General features: G+C 39.0%; 1 long non-coding RNA gene across 2 annotated transcripts; it reads right to left on the bottom strand.

Annotated features, from left to right (window-relative positions):
* Window positions 1-26,436, bottom strand: LOC120755252 (uncharacterized). Of its 2 annotated transcripts, XR_005701695.2 has the most exons (7): window positions 26,380-26,423; window positions 25,745-25,825; window positions 23,935-23,973; window positions 21,667-21,749; window positions 3,199-3,339; window positions 1,604-1,763; window positions 1-82 (listed from the first exon to the last, which is right to left on the bottom strand). It is a non-coding gene; the product is annotated as an uncharacterized LOC120755252 (long non-coding RNA). The 2 variants fall into 2 exon arrangements; XR_009208032.1 differs by lacking the exon at window positions 25,745-25,825 and having other exon boundaries at window positions 26,380-26,436.
* Window positions 26,437-27,374: the final 938 nt, after the last annotated feature.

Here is a 27,374-nt window from a genome sequence, read left to right on the forward strand (position 1 = left end):
CCTCAGAAACATCTATGCTGCTCACTGAATGAAGCTACGTCCTCTGGGATGAGAAAGAAAGTGATAATTTCAGGGTCCAGAGCTGAAAACACAACAGTAATATTAAGTACTCAGAGCTGAAAAGACAATGGTCTTTTTCAAAGTGCTTTCTGAAGTGTATATTTTCTCTGCTTTCTTTTTCTAAAAATATTTCCCATTAGTCTTACAATATGAGACTAATGACAATAAGAATAATTTTCTCAGAGGGAGAATAATGTTTCTAAGTTTTTTGAATCTACACAGGAATAAAAATAGGTTTTTCAAACAAAGTGCTTTAACATCAAACATATCAAGATAATGAAGGAATCAAGAAATTCTGTCTCTTTCTATCAGTCTTAATTTAACCACAGAAATCAAGCATTTGATTTATTCCTCGGGAAGCCACTGAAAGGTGTTAAAAAGCTGCTGTTACTATTTGCTGTTGGTACACCAAAGACATTAAAGTTTTTGGTTTAAAGACACCACATTGCCAGGGATCCATTTACTGAGGAAACCTTGGCTGCCATACCCAAGAGGGATATTCACATTACCACAGGTATCTCACCCCAGAAGCACCCCAGTGCTTAAAGCCCTCTTCTAGTAGTGGCTACAGTGCCAAGAAAGCCATTTGCCCAAATAGATCCAGGAATTCACCACTGAAATTCACATTCTGAACAATAATTTGTGAGACAAGTCTGAAGATCAAAGTGATCCACAAGATCAGTTAATTTAATTTTATTTGAGGGGGAAAAAAGCCCAATAAACCTAGAAGATGAGTAACCTGATGTCCTCAAAACCATTACACTGGTGGAATAAAACCACATTAACCAGAAAAAATTCCCAAAACTTCCACATTTCTTTGAGGAGCATTTTCTACAAGTTAATCAAAAAAATAGATCTTTTCTTGCTTAGTTTTGGTTGGGTTTTGGTTGACTATTTTGTTGGTGGTGGTGGTTTGGGTTTTTTGTTTATGGGGTTTTTTTTGTTGGGGTTTTTTTGGTTTGTTTTGGTTTGGCTTTTTATGGTTTTTGGTTTGGTTTTTTGGTTTGTTTGCTTGTTTGTTTTTGGGGTTGGGTTTTTTTGAGGGTTTTCTTGTGGGTTTTTGTTTGTTTGTTTGTTTGGGTTTTTTTGCTTAGTTTAGAGTTTTTTGGGTTGGGGTTTTTTTGTTTGGTTGTTTTGGTTTGGTTGGGGCTTTTACATCTCACAGGTCTGGCATTCCTGAAAATACATACATTCAACAAGAAAGATGGAGGGAATTTCCCTTGGGTGTGGCTCTGCTGTCTGCAGACCAAAGGAACATCACCACAAGGAAGGGCTGTGGAGTCAGACCCACTCAGACTATCAAAAAACCAACATCCCCCACAAAGTGTTTTGCACTCTGCCATTAGGCCAAGGTACCACAGGGAGATGTTAAAGCTCCTTTACTGGGCAGAGAGATTCTCAGGGGAGAGTTGGAGCGAATCCATCCTCACCTTGCACCTTCTCAATGAACCAACTACCTCACACACAGCGAGTGTCCCAGTCAACACACAAACCAGGGATCCTGGGCTTGGCAGGAGGATTTCTGAATACAGACATCACTGACCTGCTCAGAAACATTCCAGTGAGCTTTGTGCCTTCCAGGGAGCTTCAGCAGCAGGTAAAAGGTGTGCTGGCACCCAACAACTGCTACAGCTCCTCAAGGTGAAAGTTCACACAAAAAGTCCACAGCCACGGCACTAAGCAATCTTTTGCCTGCAAAAAACCTGAGATTTTTGGTTTGTTTTTCTGACCTTTAACCACCACCAACAACAACAAAACCCAAAAACAAACAAACACAAAATCCCAAAACAAACAAACAAACAAAAAAAAAAACAATTCAGCGATTTGTTTGCAGTTAATGAACCAGCTCCACGCATACTTCAAGCAGCAAATCACACCAACAACACCGCAGTCAGGGCAGTCACAGCACAAACACAAGTTGAAGAGGATAGCTATGATCCAAAGCAGCAGCAAAAGAACTTTTTATTCCCAAGCAGCGCCCAAACACTACTTTGGTGCTCCCTGAATCCCGGAGCAGCCTGTGCTGCTGGCAGCGTGATGGGAACTGCTGCAAGGTGGCTCCAGCCTCCATCAGACCCAGTGACCTCAGAGCCTGGTGCAGCCAGTGACAGCAGGAGGGTCAGGGGGTGTGGGCAGCCACATGAGGCTTCTTTGGGGAGCTTCTTATCACAGACAGATTTTAACACTTCAAAGCATGGCAGCTTGTTTGCCTCCCTAGCTTTTTGACAGTTTTTATGATAAAATCAAACAGAAGCCATTTGCAATTACAGGATTAAAAGGGGCATTTTAAAGCGGTTATCAGGACTGAGATGTTTTGTACAATGCTGTGAGTTGTTCAGGATATTATTTGTTATTTGTTTTTACTATCCAATATAAATTTAGATATGAATTTTAACTCTAAAAAAAAAAAGACACTTTAATCCTGGTGAGAAATACACAAGAATCCTGTGTTTTAGCAGGGGCAGCTGCTTCCATTGCCTCTATCACCCTGCTGTGATTCTCCTCCCACCCATTTTAGCTCTGCCATTTCCTTCAGGAACAAGGACAGACTTAATGGCCATTTTCAGTGAAACTACAGCCAAAGGCACAGTAACGCCAGCATTACAAAACCGTCCTCTGGAAGCATTATCCACTTCTTCCTCTTTTTTTTATTTTACAGATCAGCTTGTGTGAAGTTATTTGAGAACTATTGCAATTTTTTTTTTTTTTTTTTTTTTTTTTTTTTTTGGTAAGAACAGGTTTCTGTCTCTTTATAATGTGTACAGCTTTCCTGTGTTGCTACTCAATGACTCAAACTGTGAAATACAGTTCTCTTCTTCTGGGGTGGATGGATTTTTTGGGGCAACAATGGGGACCACTCAAAAAGCTTCTGGAAAGTTAAAATTCCTTCACAGCATGCAATTTCTGTTCTAGAAGATCTACTTAAGAAGCGTGTAGCACCGGGCATTTAAATACTGATTTGGGAAAGGTATATATAGGAAAATAATTAACATCACATCTTGCTGGTCTTTTAGGTCTACTTAACTGTAAACCTCTTCCTCAAAAACCAGACAATTACAACCACAAACAGCACCCAGAATATCCCCACATTGTGAGACAAAATATATAGAGCTTATCTATGGTGAAACTGGGGTTTACCTTTTTATTAGCAATTACAGATCCTCAAGATTTACAACGTCAGTTCCTTCCCGTTCTGCTTATCATCTCAGACAGGTAAATTGGACACTCAACTCTGCTGGAGTGTGCTGGGTGAGGACAGCAGGATATTCATCCACTCACCTGAAACAGAGTGGATTAATTTCATCTATTAAGTCCCAAAACACATCAATATAAATACATCTAACTAGTTACTTAGGGTCCTTGACTAAACCTTTTATGTACCTCTTTCCTCTTTCCCTTCTCCCCCAGCCCAAAACAGAAGAATTTCAGTGTGGGAATAAAATCATATATCTAATGGGAGCTGTAAGTTCCATCTTGCTTGAAAAACAAATCCTAAAATTTCACAATACTGAAATTAGACTGTCACTACTAAAACACCACTAAGTTCAGTAATAAATTGATCTAGATTCTTCCAAAAATTTTCAAGGTCAGGACTGAAGTGTATGCACAGAGCAAAAATTTTCCTTGCCTAGGCTCAGTGATGAACCCTGCATTGTCTTTTGCTCCAGTATATAGAAGACTTGCACATTTCACGGAATTCCACAAAAATATTAAGAGCTGTAATATTTGTGTTGATAAAAACACAGGGAATAAAGACATGGGAAATATATATTTCTGTAAAAATAGTCAGAGCAATCCTAATTCAAAATTCTTCAGTGGGTAAAAAATATATATTTGATCTGATTAAAACCTGCAAGTTTATGTTCAGGCAAGTAAGCCAGATGGAAGTTCTAGGTTTTTTGCCAGTGTGTGAAAAAGATCTTTTTAAAAATCATTTTCTGTGTTCTCTGTTTTGAGGATACAAGCGCCAACATACAAATTCAAGTATTTCTAAAACAAAGGTGATACTCAGTTTTACACAAGACATTAAAAGAATCTTGGAATTTAGATATCTCTTTAGAATCATAGAACGGTTTTGATTGGAAGGAAGTTTAATGCTTATCCCATTCCATCCCCTGCCATGGGCAAGGAGAGCTTCTCCTAACCCAGATTGCTCCAAGCCCTGCCCAGCCTGGCCTTGGGCACTTCCAGGGATGGGGCAGCCACAGCTTCTCTAAGCAACCTGTGCCAGGGCCTCCCCACCCTCACAGGAAAGAATTTCTTCCCAATATCTGACCTAATTTCTCCTCTTTCCTTTTGAACCCAGTATCACAGAGGTTTATCTGCAGTTTATTACATTAGGTGCGTGTGCTCAGGATAGAAATTGTGCCTGAGGGAAAAGTGTAAGTGCAATTTCTGGGTTGTATGGAAACGGGCAATACAGCACTGCAACAAATCCTGATCCCTTCAGATTTACACTGCCATTTCTGTATCTAATTAGTATAGATAAGCACCCACACTTCTGAAGCAGTAGTTTTTCTGCAGCTGCTTTACCTGCTGAAAACTTTTCCATAAATTTTTCTCTATTAAAGATAGTAAATCAGAACTGTACTTCTTGCCATCAGCTCTCCAGCTCAGAAGGGAAGATCTAAGGCTGCATACAAGATGGTCAGTATTTAAAAAGCTATTAAGATCCTATCCACTCACTTTTATAAGCACTCAGTGGGGATATAAAGGCTTCATTTTTCACAGCCTTCTCTCCCGGGACAACAGATTTCATCAGCATGAGATGCCAGGGAATAATTTTGTGACTTAAAGTAAGAGGAGCAAAAGATAATCATCCAAAAATGTGGAGACATCCTAAGATGCTGTAATACTTTGTGAAAAGGAGGAATATAGCAAAGTAGAGGTAAAGAAGGAAGGAAGGATGTGGAGGGGGAGCTTGCACTATCAGGATGGTGCTTATCATTACGACTGTGAGCACCAGGATCCACCAGAGTCATAGCTATACCTCCCATTAAACACTATTAAATTTTAAAGAGCCACCATTAGTGCTGCAGGCCAGGTTCCTCCTTCTGTTGGAGGAACAGCACTGCTTATCTCCAGTTTCCATCTCTCCCTGGCATCTATTACTGGAGAGTGCAAGAAAATATTACTGAGCCAAATGGATCTTCGCTCTGACATCAGTCATGTTCTCAGCATGTGCAGAGCAAACGCCACAAAGGGAAAGAGAACAAAAGAAAGTCAGGAGACAAGGAGAGAATTTCTTGCAATGATGCTGTTCAAAGCCCTTATTTCCTGGTTCTTAGATATTCTCTTATAAGTGAACGTGACAGAATAGTAGCTCAGCGTGTTATAAGTACAATTTTAATACTTGCGTAGTTCTATGTAATTTAGGGGGACTACAGGAGCAGCCCTTAGAATAAAGACTGAAAATTTCCTCCTCAATTAGTATAACAGTGTCTGCCTATTGTACAACTTCAGAATTTGAAGATTCGGCTAAGCACAGAGAAATGAGCTGATAGCCAGCAAGAACACTATGCCCAGCCTCTGTACATGCCCATCTCCTCTGCTGGAGAAAGCAGGACTCAGACACCTCACTCAAAAGGTCACCACTCCTTTCTCTTTCCTTTTACATGAGAAACGTGCATTTCAGGCCATAGGCAAGGCATTCCATTTCCCTGATGGAGATTTCATCTCACACCTAAAAGGAACATCGCAATTATAAAACATATGCAAAGTCAATAGTGATGAGCACTGTGCAGGGAAGCACGGCACAGAGTAGAAAAGTGCCAAAATAAAGTATTTTATTCTCTAGGTGTTACAGAATTTGAGTCCTAACATGAGACAGACCTCTGAGATTTCTTGTAATTACATCCTTTCTTTTCCCTAAATAATTATCTTTTGACTAAAATGTATTTTTCTTTATTCCCCCTTTACTTATACATATATGCTCCCCTGATGGGGAAGTGTTATTGAGCTGTGAATCAACTGCAGCCACTGGAAGCCATGAACTAAATAAACAGGAAAAATATGAACCCTGATGGAGCAACATTCTAAATTCGAGGGTGTCTTCATGACACTGTCCAATAAAAAGAAGAATCACATGAAAAATTTCTGCTTTAAAGAACTTTAACTCATCCATGACTACGAGTTTTCTTGCAAAGGAACAGAAGTAATACTCATTACTTTAAATCTGGGGGACAATTGTGCAGGTATGAGTATTCCACAGAATTTCAGGGGGGGTTTTTCCTAGATGCAGAAAAATGAAGAACTAATTACGGTCTGCACTGCACTGCTGCAACAACTGACCTGCTGGGCAGATCTGTGAGAAAGAATCCTCTAAAAGAGCTGGTGGTGCTGCTTTGCTCCAGCAGGTCATTAAAGCAAACATAGCCCTGTTCTTCGGGCACTCAAGCAGTGCCACTGAATGCTTATGCGAGCCTGAAGTTAGGACGTGCATAAATACTCATCTTGAATTCACGTTACGTCTGGTTTTTATTGTACCAGAGGTACTTCTGAGCTCCCTGTGCAAGAATTGGACCACAACAGAAAGACGTTTAACTATTTTTATTTTTACTGTCAGCATTTAACTATTGCTACGATCGTCTTGTTCCTCCTGAGTAAAATAACAATAAGCTTTAGCCATCAGATACCAGCCACTAGAATCTCAAGTACCAGAAGCCACTCCAAGAGGCATTTCTATTTTTCAGCATCCTTGTTCTGATCTTGAGCTATGAAGAAATCTAATATTCTCCAGAAAGAAAGTGATATTTTCTGTTATTATTTCACTAGCAGGTTCTGTACTCCAGGTGAAGGGATTGCATTTCACTCTAAAACTCCTTGACCTTCATTAGTGCTTCAGGGAGCTTGGAAGCCAGATGGAATAACAAAAAATTCAATAAAATACACTACTTCATATCTTTCTGGTTTCCTGAAACAACAGGAAAAATAATAGCCATCAGGTCTAAAGATTAATTTGAAATTAAATGCTTGCAGGCAAAAAGATATGATAATTGCATTAAATCATATACTGCTTCTTTTTAAAAGGGACATGAAATCTTATAATTAAATCAACATCTAGATCATATTTTAAGTTATATTATTTTAGTTAATCTATTTGAAAATAACTTTACAAATAACCGAGGCAGTCATTAGATATTGCAATTTAATCAGCACTTAATTTTTACATTTTTTAAAAAAAGTAGATGAAGGCTTAAAATAAGACTTTTAGACATTCATGGACCGATAAAATATTCATATGTATTATGATCATGGAGGTTTTCATGCCTACCTGCTGTATTTTGTTACCCTGAGTCTCAGGACTGCCTCACAGTGTATGTGTCATGTAGATTTACTGAAGAAATAAATTTACACGCACAGATAGAACAGTGCACCTGGAATGAATACAGCCCTCTACGATCATCATGGAAACTTAAGGGTGGAAAAGACCTCCAAGGTCATCAAAGACCCAGTTTTGCCCCAGTTTAGATTGAACATTAAAGACAGACCTGGAAATTATGACTAAAACTTAAAAATGTTCCTTGACTTGATGGGAAAAAAGAGGAAGAGGACATTTATGGAATTTATGTCACTAGTAGCAAATCTCTCCAAACCCAGAAGCTAAAACACTTCCACTGGTATATTCCATAGATACACATTACATATGTCTATATATAAGGTGTGTGTGTTTAAGAACCTGTAAAATCCAGAGACAGGTATTTACCAAAGTTGTACTTTCTGCCTAGGAAATTTAAATTTTTTGTTAGGCAATTCTATAAACATCATCCATGCTATTTCAAATATCCCCTTTTCAGGAGCACTCAAACACAAGAAACATACATAATTCTTTTAGGAGAATAATTACATCTAATTGGTTTTATCTTCTTGCATTGGTGTTTCCAGGGCCACAACCACCCCTACTGCCTGAAAAAAATTCCCATCCTATTAGTTCAGTGGATCACCTGCCCCAAGCCCACATGACACAAGGCTTTCCTGGTCTGTCTAAAGAGAATACATAAAGTTCCTGTGGCTACAGTCCAAACACAAATGAGACTCTTCTTTTTGCTCCTGAACTGTGTGATTACAAATTGTTTTACAAGAACCTTTTTATATCACTATGCTAACCACCCATTACATATGCCTTGTATTTAAAGGCATAACTTTCTTTAAGAGCACTTGGTCAAACATGAGTAACAAAGATTTTGGAAGCTGCAATGTTTTTAACCTGTCTGACTTGGAGATGTCAAAACCAACCACTCCGCTGTTATTTTGAAGCCATCTCAATAAAGAGAAAGATGCTTGTTAAAGACAGAGCAATTTAAAATCCTGTATTAAAATGACAATTTTAAACCACATTTTTCATCTAATGCATCTATTTTATACCAAGCTAGCCAAGTTTTTAATACTCAGAAATATACATTAACTCATGGCTTTTTTAAAGTCCTTATCCATATTAACCTAATTCTACCTGCTGCTACTTGGCTGCAACAGCTTTTTTAGAATTGTTGTGTGCCCACTAGTTCCATTTTAGATATTTCTGTGGAGAAATGCGAGGAACATTTCAGAAGGGTAGTGCACAGAAATACAGGTTTTAATTTGAAATTTTCAAGAACATGTTCTTCAAAGTTCTTTGGACTTTTTTGAGGGCTATTTAGGGCTCCAACCGTAGCTCTCCTTTAACAAGTACAAAGATGTATGATCTGGGGCAGAATTAGAATGGAAAGACTATGGGCAAAATTCGTAATCTGTACTAAATTCACAATTTAATCTGCATTTTCACTTGGGTTTGGGCTTGGGAAGATTCCATGTAAAAAAGAATGTTGGAAAAAAATGGCAAAAAAGTCTTTAATTTTTATATTTACTGAGAAAATAAGAGCAGCCAATTTAAAAACCAGATTCATATAGATGTGCATGTATAAATATGGCAAACTTGCAAAAGTAGTGATTTATAAAGACCCACATTCTATCAACTTGCACAAAAAACTCTATAAAAGCAAGACTATTTCTCATTCCTTGCTGTAAATTTGACATTAATTATTTTTTATTATTGGTCTGGTTAGATATTCTAGTGTTTTCATGCAGAATAGCAGAAATTTGCATACAAATAAAAGCTGTGTAGTCATATTTTGTTCTAATTTCCCATACACATTTCCTAAACAGCCCAGGATATATAAATTACAGTATCATTTAGCTAACAATCTGTGATAGCTACGTGTAATAACATAACCTGCCCGGGATTTAATTAAGCAAGATCAAAACATGGAAATTAGAAGTAAGGAGCCACTAGAGAAGGATAAATTTAAAGAGCTGGCCTCCATTTTTAAGCTTTTATGATTTTATTACCTTTACTAAGAATGAGGAAATATGCAAACAGAGAGGATAAACACTTACTGTTTATCTTATTTATTTTTCTTTCCAAGACAGAGGAAAAAAAATTTTCTCTTAGTGCCCCACCCTCTCGAGTACTTTTGGAGAGGTCTCGAATTTTCATTCCACCAAGGGCAGGGACAAAATCTGTCTAGAAAGAGTAATTCTAAAATTCCCTTTCTACTCTCTCCAAGCGTGTGGTGACTGGGTATGGAGACACAGAGTGATGCCATCTGGCAGTGCATGAGGTTCTATAGGCTGTAAACATCATAAAATTGAGACTACACATGGGGAATATTCTCTTCTTCTCACATGTAGCACAAGTTGAGCAGAAAAGTTCCCTTTAACAGTAAACCTGGTGGTTTTCAGCGCCTGTGTTCCATTTATCTCTGTAAAACAGCCAAATGTGAACTAACTTCGCCTTAAAAAGGAACAACCGCAAATCCTTCCATTGGGGTAAACCCCATGTTGTCTCAGGTCTGAAATTTCCAAAAGAGTGGTTGTTCTGATTTTATGCAGGATGGTTTTGATGTTTATGATGTTGGGTCCTGGTTGACACAGCAAGATCTACCTCTGAAGTGTTCCACAGCAAGACACCCTTTTCCAGAAGCTCAGAGGTAAAAATGAAAGACAATAATTTTACCTACACAACCACATTTTTTTTAAAAGCTAGCAATTTTTACACCCACTGCATTTAATTGGCTTCTCTTAGGAGTTGCCATTTTGTTTAAATTATCCAATCATTTATTGGGGTGGGGTCATTTAACTATGTGCATTTTGGGGTTTTGGTTTGGTTCCCCAACACCACCACCATCATACCCACCCCACTGTATTTTAATCCTGTGGGGCAATATTCCTTTAATTCTTGCAAAAGTAAGTGATCAAGGAGAAGCTACTTTGAAATTCCTCTTGCACAGCTAGAACTCATCGTCTGTTAAAGATATTTAATTCCTTCCCACTATTACACCAGAAGTCATGAGTCTGGGTACCTACCACAACCTGAGGTACTTGAGGTGAGGTAGAACAAGACTCTTCTTCATGGGATTTTGCTACAGTGAAATTTTTTTTTTTTTTTTTTTTTAATGATTAGTTTCTGCCAGTCATTTTGATAGCAAACCTTTCTTTAACGTACCACAACAAAATGAAACTCAGGAACCATTCCCCAAAACAGGCCATGTAATGTTGGCTTGTTGGGGGTTTTCCCAATTAACTAAGAGGGGTCCCATTCTCAGATTACTAAAAGAACAAAAGTCTTTCTTGGAACTTGTGCCAAGGAAAGAGATTTTGCATGGAATTTAACAGTATTTCTCTTTTAACTCTTGAATAAAAAGGATTTGTCACAGTTATTCAGACCATCGAAATGAGAGAGGAAAGAGCTTCTGTGTGTAGGAAAACACATAAAATTACCATCGAGAAAGTAAATTAGCCTCCACATCTCCTTATTAAGAACTAGATATCAAGGACTGTGTAGGTTTGCAAAGTTTGCTTGTGTGATACCTCATCTGCTTTCTGAGCATTGGCTTTCAACCGATACTTTTTTCCCTGATTTATTTTCCTAGTCCATATTGCCAGGAGGCTGGAGTGACTGCAATTGGGAGGACAGCTTTCCTCTCAAGTACTTTCAGAATCTATTCCAACAACTCCGGGTTATCCCTTGCTACACACTGATTTCTAGGGGCAGATGCATCATCTACAACGCGCAGGCTTTTAATAAGTGCAAAATGCAGTGAGATTATATATTGCATATCTGTTAATATCTCAATATATCAGCTTCAGATTGAGCTTTCGAACAGTTGTTAATTGATGCAGCAAACAAAGTGGCTTTATCCCAGAAATCAGTCAGGCCTTTTTTACATCCAGAAAACCATAATGATGTCAAATACTCTCCATCATGCTTAAACTGGCACCAGGGATGAAATGTTCTGTAAACTTACAGAATCATGACAGTGAAAGTATTCCAAAAAGTTAAATCAGGGCTAAGATTTTCTTTGATAAGACTGTAAAATGATGAAACAATCCAAAACAGATACCTCTGAGCAAATAATGTGTAAAAGGGTCTACAATTCCCTTGAGGCTTATTTTACAAATTGCTTTTAAATCTTTTGTTCCATATCCTCTTTATTTCCTATCCCATGTTCTATCTGTATAGTACAATAACACAAGAATCTTCTAGACAGTATTTCTTATAACAGAAAGAGATAAAGCTATTTGTGGGAAGAAGAAAAAAATATATCTTTCAAGCTTGAAGAAACTGCATTCATTTTTCCACAAGCAAACAAAAAGGCTTGATTAGAAAAAAAAAGCAGAATGGTAAATCTCATAAAAATGTATAAAAAATATATATAGATGGCCATAAACAGCATACTAGTATTGCAGTATTTACATTAAAAGTTCTTTCTAGTATTCTCTGCAACCCATAAATTTCCACTGCTGTAGGAAAAGATCTTCATTGTCACTTATTATTTTGAAAAAATCAGAAATATTGCAACTGCAGGAACATGTAAAAATGTCTGGGACTACTCTATATTTTCATAATTTCAATTTTGCTCCACAAAGGGGGAAAAAGACCCCATCATTTTTCAAACCCTTCAGCATCTGTTTATGGAGATAGAATTTAATATAACAATTGTCTTCTGATCAACTTGTAATTTTGATGCATATCTTAAGGAAAATACATGAATAAGACATCTGGAGATGCTAATTTAATTTAATTCCTTAAATTCAATTTTTGTGTGGACCAAAATAATCCGATCTTTTCAACAGAAGCACTAAGGAACTCAAAGAATTTTTGATTTATTTTAGATTCAAAACAATATGTTTAGTTCATAAGAATATTTACATATTTATAGCCTTTCTTTCTTTATGTTTTTAAAAGGAAATCATCTCAGTAATTCTAGAAAGGCCAAGGAAAAGAAGGTATTTCTTCTACCATAGTTTAGCTTAAATAGCAGAAATGATAACTCTAAGGTTTATGGTGCAAAGCAGAGTTGCAAACTAACAAACTGCATTATCCAGAATTCTGCTTTTCCCCATTTCAAACCCCATTTCTGGGGTCATTTTCCTTTCCTCATCACCTTTGAAAGCAGGGAGGGTACCCACAGGACACACAGCAGAGCAGCTATTCTGCACAACTCTCCTTTTTCAAGCACCAAATTCACTCAGGTTTCATGCTCACCCTAATCAGAGATAAACAGAGATAATCCTATTTGCATCATCATTTTCCATGACTTAATAATAAATGTCTCATTCCATAACCAAAGCAGGACTATCGATTTCCTGGCTGTTTTTGTAATATTTGTGGGACATTACACACAAAGCACTACGCTGTCTTTAAAGAGTTCATACAGGTCTGTTATCTGTCTATTTCACAACTTAAGTGAAATCAAATCAAAGATGTTCCCAGACAACCAGGAACCACCAGTTTGGATAATAGCAGCTAATGCTCACCAGAAAAGCAGTGGACCAAGAGGATGTGTAGACTTCCTTCACCAACAAGATCCTCACCAGTGCTCACAACACAGCCCTTCCCTGCTTCCTTCTGTCCCTCCAATTCCTCTTGTAGCGAGAGTGGGTAAGTGCTCCTGAAGTTAAGGATATTTGGAAATAGCATTGTTGGGAAATACGAGGGAAGCAGCACATGCTGATATCAAAAAGTTGCAAAAGGGCTGACTGGAGCTTTGAGCAACCTGGTCCAGCGAGAGTTGTCCAGAGGGTCGGAACGGAACGAGATTTCAAATCCCTTCCAACCCAAACCACAACATGGTTCTATAACAGAGCTCTGCAACTACAGCCTTGGGCAGGAGTGGCACAGAGCAAGCCTCACATCAAGCTGATCTCGATACCTGATTTGAAGAGGAACTGCAAATATCAAGAAATTGGCCAAAAAAGCAGGGACCCTGTTTTGGGAATAAGAGAGATGCTCAGGATTACAGATACAGGATGCAGCTCTAATGGCACATCTAACAGGCAGGTGTAGACACAAGCTCTACAAGAGCCCTGACCCTCACCTGGCTGGCACAGAGCTGTGCTTTAGAAACTCAAGACTGTTAGAAAGAAGTGTTCAGCCATCATTCTTTCCTGCAGCTTGTCTTGGTGGAATATCTCAGCCATACTTATATCTTGTCTGTGTGGAAACTTCCACAGCATCCCCAAATCCAGTGCTATCTCCCTTACTCAGGAGTTTGTACTCAGTACATTTGCTCTTTTGCTTCATACTTTCAGTAAAAAAAAAGGGAAGGAAGGGGAAAACGTTCTCAAAAGCTTATAGTGACACGAAACGCCACACAGTGTCCAAACACATTTGCTTAAACTACTTCCCACATCTCCAACAGGGAATGAAGACTACAAGAGAAAATAGGACAGGATCTCCTTTATTCCCTAACACACTCACCATTTTTTCTGGCTATCAGCAGTTACAGGCTTGAATTTTATCAGTTCTGCTGTGTAATATCTGTTTCATACCGATGCACTTCACAGGGAGTCACAACTGCTCGGATCCATTCTGCAAATCTCATGTTCCTAGTAAGGAACAGAGATTTGGGTTGGCTCAAATGACAGCAATCAGGGGGCTTTCAGCAGAAAGATCTGACCCTGTCTTCCTTAACATAAACCAGCCATAATCCATTAATCTGACACAGCAAGATATATTTCATAAATCAAGAGCTAAATACCTTCATTTCTTCTGCCTGCTGGACTCGCAGAGCCTGAACCTGAGGTGAGAGCCTGGTTGTACTGAATTTAATAGCAGTACTCCCATTGACGTTGGCGGGTTGAGGTTTTCACTCACTAGAATACAGGGGTTTTAAAACACTTTTTGGCATACAGAGGAGAGCAAAAATAACTTATTTGGCTTTTTGTTTTACAGTTATTCTGGGCACAATTCTATATTTTCTTAGAATCAATTATAGTCTCTTCTATTTCCCTTAACTATTGACTATTTTGTGATTGATGCATTATTTCAAGTAATGTATAAAGCCTTATACCTATTTATTGACAACATGCTAAATTAGGCACCTTATAGGCAATTTTCCATCTCAAAAAACCAAGTACTAACAGTGAACTCTGGACATCTCAATACCACAGGCTGTTATCATTTTGAACATAAATGTGCAGATTAATCAGCTAATCACTAATCCCTGAAACCTCTAACTGCAATATTGGCAGATCCTCTTAAAAACTATTTCCAAGCTTGTGTGCCTGTTGTTGCGTTTGCTTAAGGAATCACCCATCACATAAATGGCTAGTTAGTGAAATTAACTGATTAACAAAGAAGTTAAATGGAGAAATAAATCTCAAGCTCAAGACCACTGAACTGTTGTCAACCTCTTCCATCCAAAGCCACCAGAAGCACTTACACTTAAGAAATTCTGCTGCATTTTGAAAGCCTTTTATACATGTGAAACATGTACCATTTAATCCCCATTCTATCATGCTGAACAACCATTACATTTATTGTATTAAAATACATGTAGTAAAGTACCAAATACAGCTGTCCCCATCTGAGCCCCCTTTTCCTCTTGCTTTCTACTTGAAATCCCTTGTTTGCTTTTTAAGATCAATTTAAGAACTATTCCTCTGCATGCCTTTGAACTATATTATTAATTTATTATTGATCTGTACCTTTGGGATTCACAGATCTTTAGATTCGTGTTTAATTTCTGTTAATGTTTGTTCCAGCTTTTCTGTAATATCCAGTGGGTATATACATATTTTAAACTCCCTCAATATTTTGACCGATAATGTTTTAAGGAAAACTTGGAATTAGTTTAACATTTTAAGCTAAAAGTAGCAATGCAATTGCTTCCATTTCCGCTTATGTTAATAAATGAGAGTATCTTGTTGAAAGCAGTAGGAAACAGATGTACACTTTGTCAAAGTGTGAAGCTCAATGGTTTGGGTGATAACATATGCATACGCATGTACATATATATATATATAGATATAGCTGAATAACAACATTTTTAACCTCTAATACTCCAATTTCTTTATATAGTAATCACTATGTTTTTTCCTTTTCCACGCATAAAAATGACAGCCTTACTGGAGGAAAAAAATGACTGACAGGATCACAGGGTAAGCTTACAGCAGGACCCAGAGAACTGAACCTTTTCCTCACAGTTTTAATCCAAACCACTGTGAACTGTAAACTCAAGGAAAAACCTGGTGTTCCCATGGAGCACTGGAACTGAAAATAGACACACACACACAAATTCTGTAAAACGATAAATGATAAATTTATGTTCTTAGACCTGAGCAGTTTATCTCTGATTTACCCCATCGTGCATCAAACACGTTAATGGTCTTTTAACTGACACGATGTGGGAGTTACAATAACACTGCCCAGCATTTAGCTTGCTAACGGCTTCTTAATTACAGAAGGGTATTAAGGCTTCATGGGAAGCTGCATCCTAATGCTCATGAGCATTTCAGTATTAATGACTGTTTTAATTTCACTGTTATTTTGTCCAGCCCTATCTTTGACAACTCCTCGGTTACTTATTTTGAGTATCTCAGCCACAGTGTTGATATTCATACTAATCAGTCTCTTCTGGCATCTGCAGTGTCAGCTTGGAGCTGATTCAAGAAAAGCCATAAAATCACAACACTACTGTTTCTGTAATTTTCTGCTATTTAGGATGCATGTAACTCATCTTCTGAGCTTTAAAGATGCATCTGTAAGGCCTCTCGCTGTCATTTTGGGGGAAAAATACAAACCTCAAACCACATTTGTGTTCATGATGTACAAACAATTCTGTTTCCTCCCATGAACTTACGTTACTTCTTCTTCATAACAGTGATAAAAGAAAACTTCAAAGTTCAAAAGAGGTAAGAGGGTGATATTGGTTCCTCTGATTTAATATCTTGTGTCTAGCCAGTTTGCTTTGTGGACCACTATCGTCTGATACAGATATCTTTATTAAATAAACAGCATGTCCAGCTTGGATTCTCTCAATCTCCCCTTTTTCTCGTGATCTTAGGCAGATTTGGGTTGGAAGGGACCTTAAAGATCACTTAGTGCTAACCTCCCTGTCACAGGCAGGGACAGCTTCCACAATCCCAGGTTGCTCCAAGCCCCATCTAACCCAGCCTTGAACACCCCCAGGAATGCGGCAGCCACTGCTTCTCTGGGCAGCCTGTGCCAGGGCCTCCCCATCCTCACAGGAGAGAATTTCTTCCTAAAACCTGACACAAATCTACCCACTTTCAGTTTAAAACTATTCCTCCTTGTGTTGTCACTCCAGGCCCTTTCCCAAAGTCCCTCTCCAACACTCTTGGAGACCCTTCAGGCACTGGGAGGTGCTCTAAGGTTTCCCCAAAGCCTTTTCTTCTCCAGGATGACCAATCCTAACTCAACCTGTTAATCATAAATATCTCAACCCATATCTCAACTGCTACAAAAGCACGCTAAGAATCACAATATACAATAACCACCTCAAAAATCTATTTCTTCTACTCAAGACACAGGTAGGATCACAGGCAACGCTAAGAGGAGCATACTCAAATTCCTAAAACCAGTAGAAGAAGCAAAATTAAGAGAGAGTTTTTATTTCCCTTTGATTTTCCACACTGACAAAATTCAGAAACCAGTAATAAAAATGTCTCAGCTGTCAAACATAACAAAAAGTCCTGCTTACTTAGCAAGGCCCAGACTATCAATAGTAATCAAAGCTCTGCTTTCCCAAACAGGAATGGTTCGCAAATCACCCCAACAAAAGAACCAGCTCAAGGTAAGTAGATGGGCCCAGCACATAAAACTGAACAAGCTCTATCCCCAGCATTCCATGTCTGTGGATCTGTGCATGGGTCAAAATACATCCATCAGTTCCCCCAGGGAGTACTGATTTCCAGCTCTTGCGATAGCTCACTGCGGATTGCTCTCTAATTACCTCAACTATGCATCCGACAAAGCAAATCCACTGCTCTGCCTAAGATGTGCAAACTCAACAGTTTTCATTACTTTTACTTCTTTGCATGGTTCTGGGTCTGCTCTTTGTGCTGCTGTAGCAAAGGCTACAGCATTCTGCAGTCACTCATTCCTACAGCATATCCAAGGAGACTATATGAGGCAATAATTTATTGTCCTAATCCTTTGTCCGACAATGGAGGACTGCAACGACAGAAAGTTCTCTGCTGTTAATTTCAAGACCAAAACTAATGCAGTGAAATTCAGATTGTGCTCACTATCACCACTGATTGGAGAGTTTTCTTGGGGTGTGCTTCCATCGAGTAATGGAATTTCATAGATTGAAAGTTGGTATTTAAGGCTAAACTTTTATGTACATCACACTGGTGCAAACTGAGACTTTACCAGGAGCAGTTCCCAAATGAAAGCATCTGTAGGACAATTGTTTAAATTAATGATACCTTTGTATAACAACAGAGATGGCATGGAACAAAGTCAAGCCAAAAAAACCTATTCAAATACCAGTGCTCTATAAAGAGAGAACTTTTGATAAGATCAAGTCACATCAGAAAAGAAACCAAATCATATTCCTGGAGTGCCAGAGCACATACTGGAGATTTTATTTCACCTGTAATATGTGCAAGTTAGAGGATCAAATGGATGTGTTCAAAAGATACTTAACATTTCTCATATCACTTAACTAACTTTCCCATACAAGCTAGGGAGTCTGTGTGACTGGGAGTGGTTTGTTTAGATTTCTGCTTAGATTTAAACTAAGAAGATGCCACTGCATTATCACAAAACCTGAACAAAAACCTTCACTGACAGTTTGTCAGATTTTTTAAACATAAATGAACTAAATACCAAAGCAAGGACAGACCATCTGGGTCTGTCAGCAGCAGAATTTGATGACAGCAGCAAACTGGGCTTAAGAGGAAAAGGAGTTTTCTGCAGAGCTCTTATCCTCAAGCTAATACAGGCATTGTCATTTTAGAAGTCTTGAATAAGAGGCCAAAGATTTTTTTTTCCTATTCCATTAAGGCAAATTCAGATTAGTAGCACTATAAAATATATTGAGTTTTTGTTAACTTTGCTGACTTAGCCTAAAGTAATTCCATTTGTTCCTAATACCTTGACATGGTTATGGTCAGCCTAACAAAGAACTGCATTCTCTGTGGCAGCAGCATCTTTCCTTAAGCATTTTTGAAAATTCTATATTGATTAATTATAGAAATTTAGAATTTATTAATTATAGAATTTGGCATCCTGTCAAGAAGGGTTGGAACCAGTAAATAAGAACATGGTTCCCAAAGAGCTTCCTAGGCAGGAATTTTTCAGTGTCTGTATTCTGCTAATTCTTTAATATCTGTATTAATGCATACATATTTACTTTTCTCAGGCACCACTACAAGAAAATGCAAGAAACATCAGAGATATATTACAGAATATTTACTACATCCAGTTGAATCCAGTAGTGTTCCCTGTTAGATATCCCTATTTTACTGACACCTGACTGTCATGAACAATATAACATGCTATTTTGATTGTCATTCAACCAGTCTCCTGCTTATAATGCTGCATGTCAAATGCTGAATAAGGCAGGGCTTCTCAGAGAGTTGGCATGACTTCCACCCAGGCTTCACTTTTAGTTGCAGACAGAACATGCACTCAGTTCTCCTCTCTCCTATCAGCCTGGCAGCAGCTTTGCTGGATTGTTTCATTCTCCTCATGGTTGTTTGGCTTGAAACTTGTCTTCATGTAAAATTTCTGTTCTGCTGTAAACATTGAAACTCCCGTTCCAGGCATGAAGATGATTTTGGAGCTATTCTACGCTTCCCAAATGCTTTTCTCACCATCCCACCTCAGTCAATTTAGTGCACATTAAATGTGCCAGATTGACTGAGACCTAGGGTTGCTCTTTATCACCCAGGAGCTCCAAAAGGGCAAGCTCCTACCTAGAGGTCCCAAACCATGTCCATCACGACCTGGTGGAAACTAAGGAAGTCACTCTGGGTGGTTTTTGCGGCATGAACACAGGATTGCTACTCTTCCTTGGCAGCTGTGCTACAGACCATAGGAAAATAAACCAGTTTTAACACACAGGGCATACAAACATAGCTCTGGCTGTCATTTTGGACCAAGACAGGCAACCCAGCAGAGAAAGGCCTTGTATTCCGTGGTGAACGCTCTGAACTGCCTGGTAGCAGGGAGCACCCCCTGGCTCAGCCTTCCTGCATCACAAGGATGCAGGACAAGAGGTCATCTGTGGTCATGCAAGTCGCCTTTAACTAGGCGCAGGCATGTAAAACATCAGCAGGCTCAGCTTTGCTCCAGGGATTCCCACTTTATCCATGAGGCACCAGGTTCACCTTCTACACATGGAAGAGGGCAGCACACAGCGATTGCTGCAGTGAAAAATCTGCATGCAGCAAATCACTGTCACAGCCTGCGCTGCTGAGAGAGCTTGTGCACATCATGGGGAGTAAAACAAGCTTTATCTAACACAGGCTACTTCATCATCTGTTTTACACCAAAGCTTTCACGTTGCACCTCACTTAGTCTATCTCCTCTTGCTCACAAAGAGAAGCAAAGAGAAGAGATGACAGTGGAGAGGTGCTGCAGCAGAACCAGATGGTCCAACTCTCCCAAGCCTTGGCATTTTTTCTCCTCCTGTAACTTTGGTATTTTTATCTCCTCCCGCCCCCCTTGGTCCCATCTGCACCTTCCTCTTTCTCCATGTCTGTCACGTTTTTCAGTTCAGCTTCCCCAGGAAGAGATGCTTATGCTGTCGTGTTCCTCACAGTGAACTCAGCAGACAAAGGAATGGGACACTCCTCTGGATTTCATGACAGTATGTTTGAGGGGAGCAGAGATTTCCCAAGACTAGTAGTAAGGACAAAGCTCTGTCCTGAGCTTTTATGGGAGGCTCCACAGTGGGGGGCCTGTGCAGAGGTCCCACCACTGCTCACTGGCATTGAAATAGTCCTGAAGGAGCTTGTGGTCAATTCCCAGGCACTTTGAAAGTGGTTTTGCACAGCTTTTACCCTCTGCCTTCTCCCTACTCTTGCCTGCCCATTTCCCAGCCAGGCTGGATCCTGTCTCTCATTGTCACCGCCAAACCCCTCCTGTAAAGCCCCTTCTCACACATCTACCAAAAACAAAGGGCAGAGCATAGGGAATTATTTTCTCTTTGCTCTTGTCCAGCATGAATCATGAAAAAGGAAACCCACATAAAGCTATTATCCCACTGCTCTACCTGCCAGCCAGGGCTGACTTCAGTGGACAGATGTTTCTCTGAATCAGTTGGTGATCTGGTAGTCAGAAAAGGGTCCCTAAAACCCCCAAATTTATTCTTAGTTTCTTTTGCAAAGAGTGTTCTAAAAGTAAAGCAATGAAATAGTGTTGGTTTTAGTGGCATGGCAAATAGATTTATAAAGGTATTTGTTCATATTTTCAAATACATGCTCTATATTTAAATTTAATTTTTATTAAGTTCTGCCTTCATATGAATACTATTGCATACCAAGGATAGGATCTCTGACTCTTTAGCCCATTTACTCAGATGTAAATTAGTGTCTTGCTTTTAGTCCTCCCTCTGCTTTTATTGCTTTCATTGAACAATAGGGAAGCCTACTTGTAGATAATTTACCACCTGAAGACACTAAATAAAAGTTGCAGGGCCTCATTTATTAAATCTTTCCCTAAGACTGAAGGCACTAGGCATCCAGTCAAGGCTATATTTTTATTAAATATTTTCATCACTGAAATTAGAGTATTTATCCAAACTCCCCATGAGGAAATCCAGCATAAACCAGCTTATTTATTGGTGAGTGTGAAGTCAGGTTGGTAGTGCTGACCCTTGGTGTGATTCTCCAAAGCACATTATCATACTATTTTCATTCTCAATATCTATTATTTTAGCAAACTTTCTGGCACGTCATCTCTTGTGTGTTACCTCCTTTATTGTCTGCCTTTTACTAAAGTATTCTGGCACTTTCAGAGTGAAGTTAGAGAAGGGAAGAAAAAAACTTGTGTGAAAGGAAGCATCCCATGCCCTGTGTGCTCCAGCTTGCTCCAGGCTGTATCACTGACCCAAGACCATTTCCCACAGCAGCCCCCACACACAGCTTTGTGGGGTCAGTGCTGTTTCAGGTGCATTCTCTTCCTTTCTGGGCAGATCTGTCCCTTTGTTCCCATAAAGAACAGAGGTTATATTAAGCAGAAGCCATATCAGCTGGAAGTTCCCTATTTACACAAAATTTGTATTTCTTAATCAGTAGAGGACTTTAAGATTCTGAAGTATCTGCAGATGTCACTACTGTGGTTTTAAGTGCAGGCTCCCTCCTGTATCTTACCTGGTCAGCTCCTTCTTGATGCTGACGATGCTCATCCTGTAAGCATGAGGACTTGGGATGGTGATAAAGGGTCTCTTATTTGGCTGCAAAAATGTCAGAAGATGTGCACTGAACAGAGCTGATTGATGAGGAGAATTTCTGGTCTACATGAGATTTTGACATTTGGAAGTTTACTTCTCTTCTAATTCATAACAGATAATATTTTTAGATGTCCCAGAAAACAGATGATCTGTACAACTTTCCCTTTGGACAAACATCAACACAGTTTCAGTTTCCAAAATTAATTTGTTCCCTCAAACCTCAGCAGCTGCTGACTGAAAAGGCTTTGTTCCTTAAAATGTGATTTGGCATAACATAACCTAACAGCATACCCTAGTCTATTATTAAGGTTGAATTGTCAAATGAATTGTGTCAATGTAAATTAAATTCTGGGTTTATATTTTTTCCCTTAGAAGAAATTTCTACCCATCTTCAAACTTTCTCATGAATTCAGAAGACATTTACAAAGACGTTGTTGTTATTATTGTTTATGAAACGTCCAAGTTTCCTGCAAAACACCACGACGTTTTTCCAACATCTTTTTCAAGCTGAGCACAAGAAATACCGCTGAGCTCCTGGTTCTGTTATCTCAGATTCAGCTCCCTGACAGCATGGAGAATGGCTCCATAAGAAACAAGTGCTTTCCCAGCTCATTGGATACACAGCAAATACCAAAGATCAAATAGTTGATAATGCGCGCATCAATCCCAAGGGGTTTATTAGTAGCCTTGGTAATCAAATATTGATACATATGAAAATTTCTGCCAGGCTCCATATGGCTTTATCTAAATGAGAGCAAGCGCTTATCCCTTTGACTGAAGGTCGGCGTAATGCAGACATTATTCTACGTCTCTTTAGGTGGGGATGAACACACCTAAAAACCACAGCCTGGACTGGGGTTGTGTGACCAAGAGCGAGTGTTCTGCCTGCTTTCACAGAAGCACTCATCCCTGGTGACACTGGTGCAGAAGTCGCAGTCCAGGTGCCACCAAATCTATTTTACCGAGTCTCTTAAAGCAGAGAAGGCCTTGCTAACACCCTCCTGAAGATAAAAAAAATGTGGGAAACAGTGAAAGAAAACCTAGGAGGGCTGGGCCTCAAAATGCTGAAGTTCAGTCCCAGGGGGAGGGCAATAAGACTCTGCCATTCACTCTGGCTACTAACAGGTCATCATTTTGCAGAGGCTCTGAACATGCCACTGCATAGAACTAAAGGATATTTTATATCACACAAATGTACAGAAACAGTGTTTAGAACAACCTCTTTGAGAGGGATAAAACCATGCAAAAGCATCTCGGTAATAATAGAATCAGAGAATTTCTTGGGTTGGAAGGGACCACAATGACCATCTCATCCCACCCTCTGCCACGGGCAGGGACATCTTCCACTATCCCAGGTTGCTTCAAGCCCTGTCCAACCTGGCCTTGGACATTTCCAGGGATCCAGGGGCACCCACAGCTCCTCTGGGCACCCTGTGCCAGGGCCTCAGCGCCCTTAGAGAAAAGAATTCCTTCCCAATATTCCATCTAACCCTGCCCTCTGGCAGTGGGAAGCCATTCCCCCCCGTCCTGTCACTCAAGGCTTTTGTAATGTGACATGCCATCCTCATTGGCTTGCCTATCTTTCATTTTTAATGTCTTGCATAATAGACTTTTTCAGCTTTATCTTTCTGGCTTCTAAATTAGGCTCAGCTGAAAGCCTGCACTTTCTTGACTTCTGCACTCTAGAAATTGATATTATAGGTTGTCCTGTCCTGCTGTATGGGGAGGGGGGGGGAGGAAATTAGAAAGGATTCTTTTGATAGATTTCTCAGGCAAAAATAAAGGGCAAATGCAGCAGTACTATACCTGAGAAATGCTTACTGAGAGAGGAAGATAAGTGCTTCTAAGGAAAGGGGATAAAAACAGGAGCAAAGAGGGAAAAGAGAGACAGAGAAGACAGGGACAGTCCCTAGAGTACACCTATGCTCACAATTTTTCATCTCATGTATAACATATGTTGAGACATAAATAAAAATCAGATTGACCCCTCCCATATGTACATCTTCACATAAATATTTATACCTATAAACTCATTCATATTTGTGCCATGACAAAAATCCAGGCCTTTAAAATTTTAAACTGACTACAGGAATATTACAATGAAAAGTGTTGAAAAAAACCCAGTCGTATATAAACAGGCGTATTTGAGCAAATTCATGCAACCTAAAAAATGGGTGTTAATACATACCTGTATTTTGTTTGCACCAAAGCTCTGCAGATATGACATCTACAATGGAAAGAAGAAAAAGATAAACATTTGGTTGACCACCTGGTGGTAGCAACAGTTTGTTTAGTTAATATAAATGACATTAGTTCTACTAATACAAGTTGTTAACATCCTCTATACAACCTTATTAAAAACATGTCTCAGTTGGAGAGGATAATGGGATTGTAAAGATGTTTATAAGGAATCTGATTTACCAATATGTTCTTAATAAAATTAGGATTTGTTTTGTCATTACAGTTCTATCTGTCATTGAACCTGTCCGCCTACATTTTGGTTCAGTTATTTATGACCAGTGTTTGTTGTGCCAAATATGAGTTTAAAACCTAATCTTAAAACAGCTGTGACTAGATATTTTAATCCAATTCCAGTAGGAAGGCTTGGAGGGTTAAACATCACCTGGAGTAGTGCTAACATCGACTGGATAAATTCTCTGCACCTTATGCCCTTCAAAGGCCAATCAATGTCTTTGCTTGATTCTATGAAGCCCTCACACATATTGTATATCTCAAATATAAAAATAACAGAAAAATAAATTAGAAATATTACTTCACCTTTTCACTTTCTAGAATGAACAATAATTAAACTAAGGATTTCTTTATAATGCTGTTTCACTTTTTTTTTCAACTAAACAAGCAAATACTATTTATATCCACTTTTACTAGTAGAAATAATACATTTCTAAACCATTCTAATAAATTGCTGTTAACTCAAGTTTTCCAAATGTGAACAAAAGATAAATTCTTTTCATGAGCATAGAGCCATCACAGTCCAATTCAGTAATAACAGCAATTTCATACTGATATGAATTTGCTTAAAAGGTGACCTAGACAATGAAGCAAGTATAATTAAATTGGAAACAGCTAATTCAATAAAGTACTAATGTCAAAAGTAATAATCAGGGGAAATTTTAGTGCAACACTCATCTGCAGAAAGGATCATTTTAGAATAATGGTATGCTTATGTGAAGAAATTTAAAATATAAAATGTCTGATGATGGTTGATTGAAAAATAAAACAAAAAGTGGTTTATGATAATAGATTTCTAAATGAGTAAAAGGAACAGAGACACAGAATTGCTATCATTAATGGGCTGCCACTGGTTTATAAAACAAAGAAAACTCATTGAATTTGATTGAAATATCTTTTTCCTGGCTTGAAATGGTTAAGTACAATTAAGTTTCACCCAACCTGAGCATTAAAAAGTGCTCTATTAAATAGATATTATATTTTCCAGAAGACAACTGTCACTGCACCGGCATTCAGGATACCAACTATTCCCTCCATGCAAGAGAGCTCAGCTAGTGCCCAAAGCTGCACTTCATCTACCCACAGCACAGAGGGCAAGTTCTCAACCTCTTCCATTTTTTCTGCAGAAAATCAAGGCTATCTTAATATTAATTCAGTCTCTTGGTCTGCTGGCCTAGCACACTTATTGAGCTGAGGTCAGCATGAAAAATACCCAGTAGAGCTCTACACTAAAGGTCATGTTCCTCTGCCCACCCTTCAACCACAAAGGTGAAGTTCATCTATTCAGCTCACACTGCCATTTTCAATCAGCTTCTGACTGATCGAAGGCAGGGGAGCAAGATCCCACTTGACCATAAAAGGTCTCAGGCCGTTCCAGTAGAAATGTAATGTATGTGGCCTAAACATTTATTTTTATAAAAACCCAAACAATGTTTAAAAGCAGAAAAATAATACTAAAAAAATAATTTGTTGAGCTGCATAAATGGTTCTCCCAGAGGGAAAATCATGAGAGAACATAAACAAACCAGACTTTTGTGCCATTGCTTAGTCAGCAGTACTCCCACTCATGAGGTTTATCTGATTTTCGAACACTACCAACAGTTTTCCTAGAAAAAAATTAATTCATATATGAATTAGCACACAAGGGAGAAATATTCCTTTTGCACTGTCACACAGTGAAAAATCTACTTAAAGTAAGTAGCTGATCTGTAAAGAAAGATGTTACTTAATTTGTTCTGTGTGACACTTGCATCAAGCTGTAGTCCCAGAAGGTGAAAACAACACCCTGTTCTTACCAAGGATCAGTATGAATTCAGCTGGTGTGAACTATATAGAGTCCACAAACAAGCAAGTATCTGTTGCAGCAGCCCTCTTGTTAGAGGGTATGAATGAGCTGAGACACAGACTTATTGTTTATCACAGCATGATAAACCTGGTTTATTCCTCTTTACAGCTCAGCCAACCTGACCCCAACCATTCACTGACCCTGGCTGCAGCAAGCTCCTGCTGTAGGTTTCCCTGGCAGCCTCTGACTGCTGGTTATTTCCTGCCAAACTCTGACTGCAGGGATCAGTTTGCAGACTCTGACTGCAGGCTTTTACCCAGCTAGACTGTGACTGAATGTTCCAACAACAGGCTCTGACTGCACACCCAGACTGACCTCACAGCAGGGATTCTCTCTCCTCAGGATGCTTTTTCTTCACCATTCCCCTTCACCGGTTAACCCACTCCCTTTTATCACACTGATCTTTATTGGCTACAGCTGTGACTCATCAGGGGCAAGGCTGTACTGGGTAATTAACACAGCTGTTACTTATCAGGGGTGAGGTCACCTGCATTCCCTTCTCCCACAAGAATCCTTTCCCTGTTTAAAAATTAAGAAAACCTAGACGAATTCTGCCTTGCACACCATAGGTGACACCACCACCTCGGGTCTCACAGCCAGCACTGCTGCACAGCAATGAGAGAAAGAACCACGGCAGAGCTCAATTCCGTGTTCCCATGCTGAGCAGAAACACCGGCAGCTGGAGAAATCACTGCCTGACCTGTCAGCTGAGACAGCTGCAGCTTGAAGTCCCAGAGAAGGAAAAAAATGGAAGCCCACAGTCTCATTTTTCCAGAGTCACTTTTTCTGACTACAGCCACACTGTAATTTGTCAGTCAGAGTCTCTCAGTCCAACATAGATCTTGTTTCCCTGGAGACGAGTCTTTTAAATAGCGGTTCAAAACACCAACCAGATTGAAAGAGGAATTCAATTAAAGGGAAAAACCATCTAGTTGCACTGGGGGTCTGTGCTAGGAAAAGCTTCTGGAACATGCATTTCTGGTTTCCCGAAAAACATGTCTGGGGTTTTTTTAAATTTATTTTTTAGTTCTTATCCACTTCTTTGTCATAGGCATGGATAAACACAGCATGATTTTAGCTGATAATTCAGTTATACTGATGTTTGCTATTTTTTTATTATTAGCTAATTACTTGGATTACTGCTATTTTTCAAACTTTATGTAATTTAAACATTTGTATATTTATAACTTTTTGACAATTCTTATAATATTATTCCTGCTGTTTGGATAAGATACTCTTAGAGGACAACAAAGTTAAATAATAGTTAATATTAATGACTTGCTTTTTTAGACCAGACTCTGCCAAAAAAA

The sequence above is a fragment of the Hirundo rustica genome, chromosome 7 (genome assembly GCF_015227805.2).
Source record: "Hirundo rustica isolate bHirRus1 chromosome 7, bHirRus1.pri.v3, whole genome shotgun sequence".
Classification (NCBI taxonomy): domain Eukaryota; kingdom Metazoa; phylum Chordata; class Aves; order Passeriformes; family Hirundinidae; genus Hirundo; species Hirundo rustica.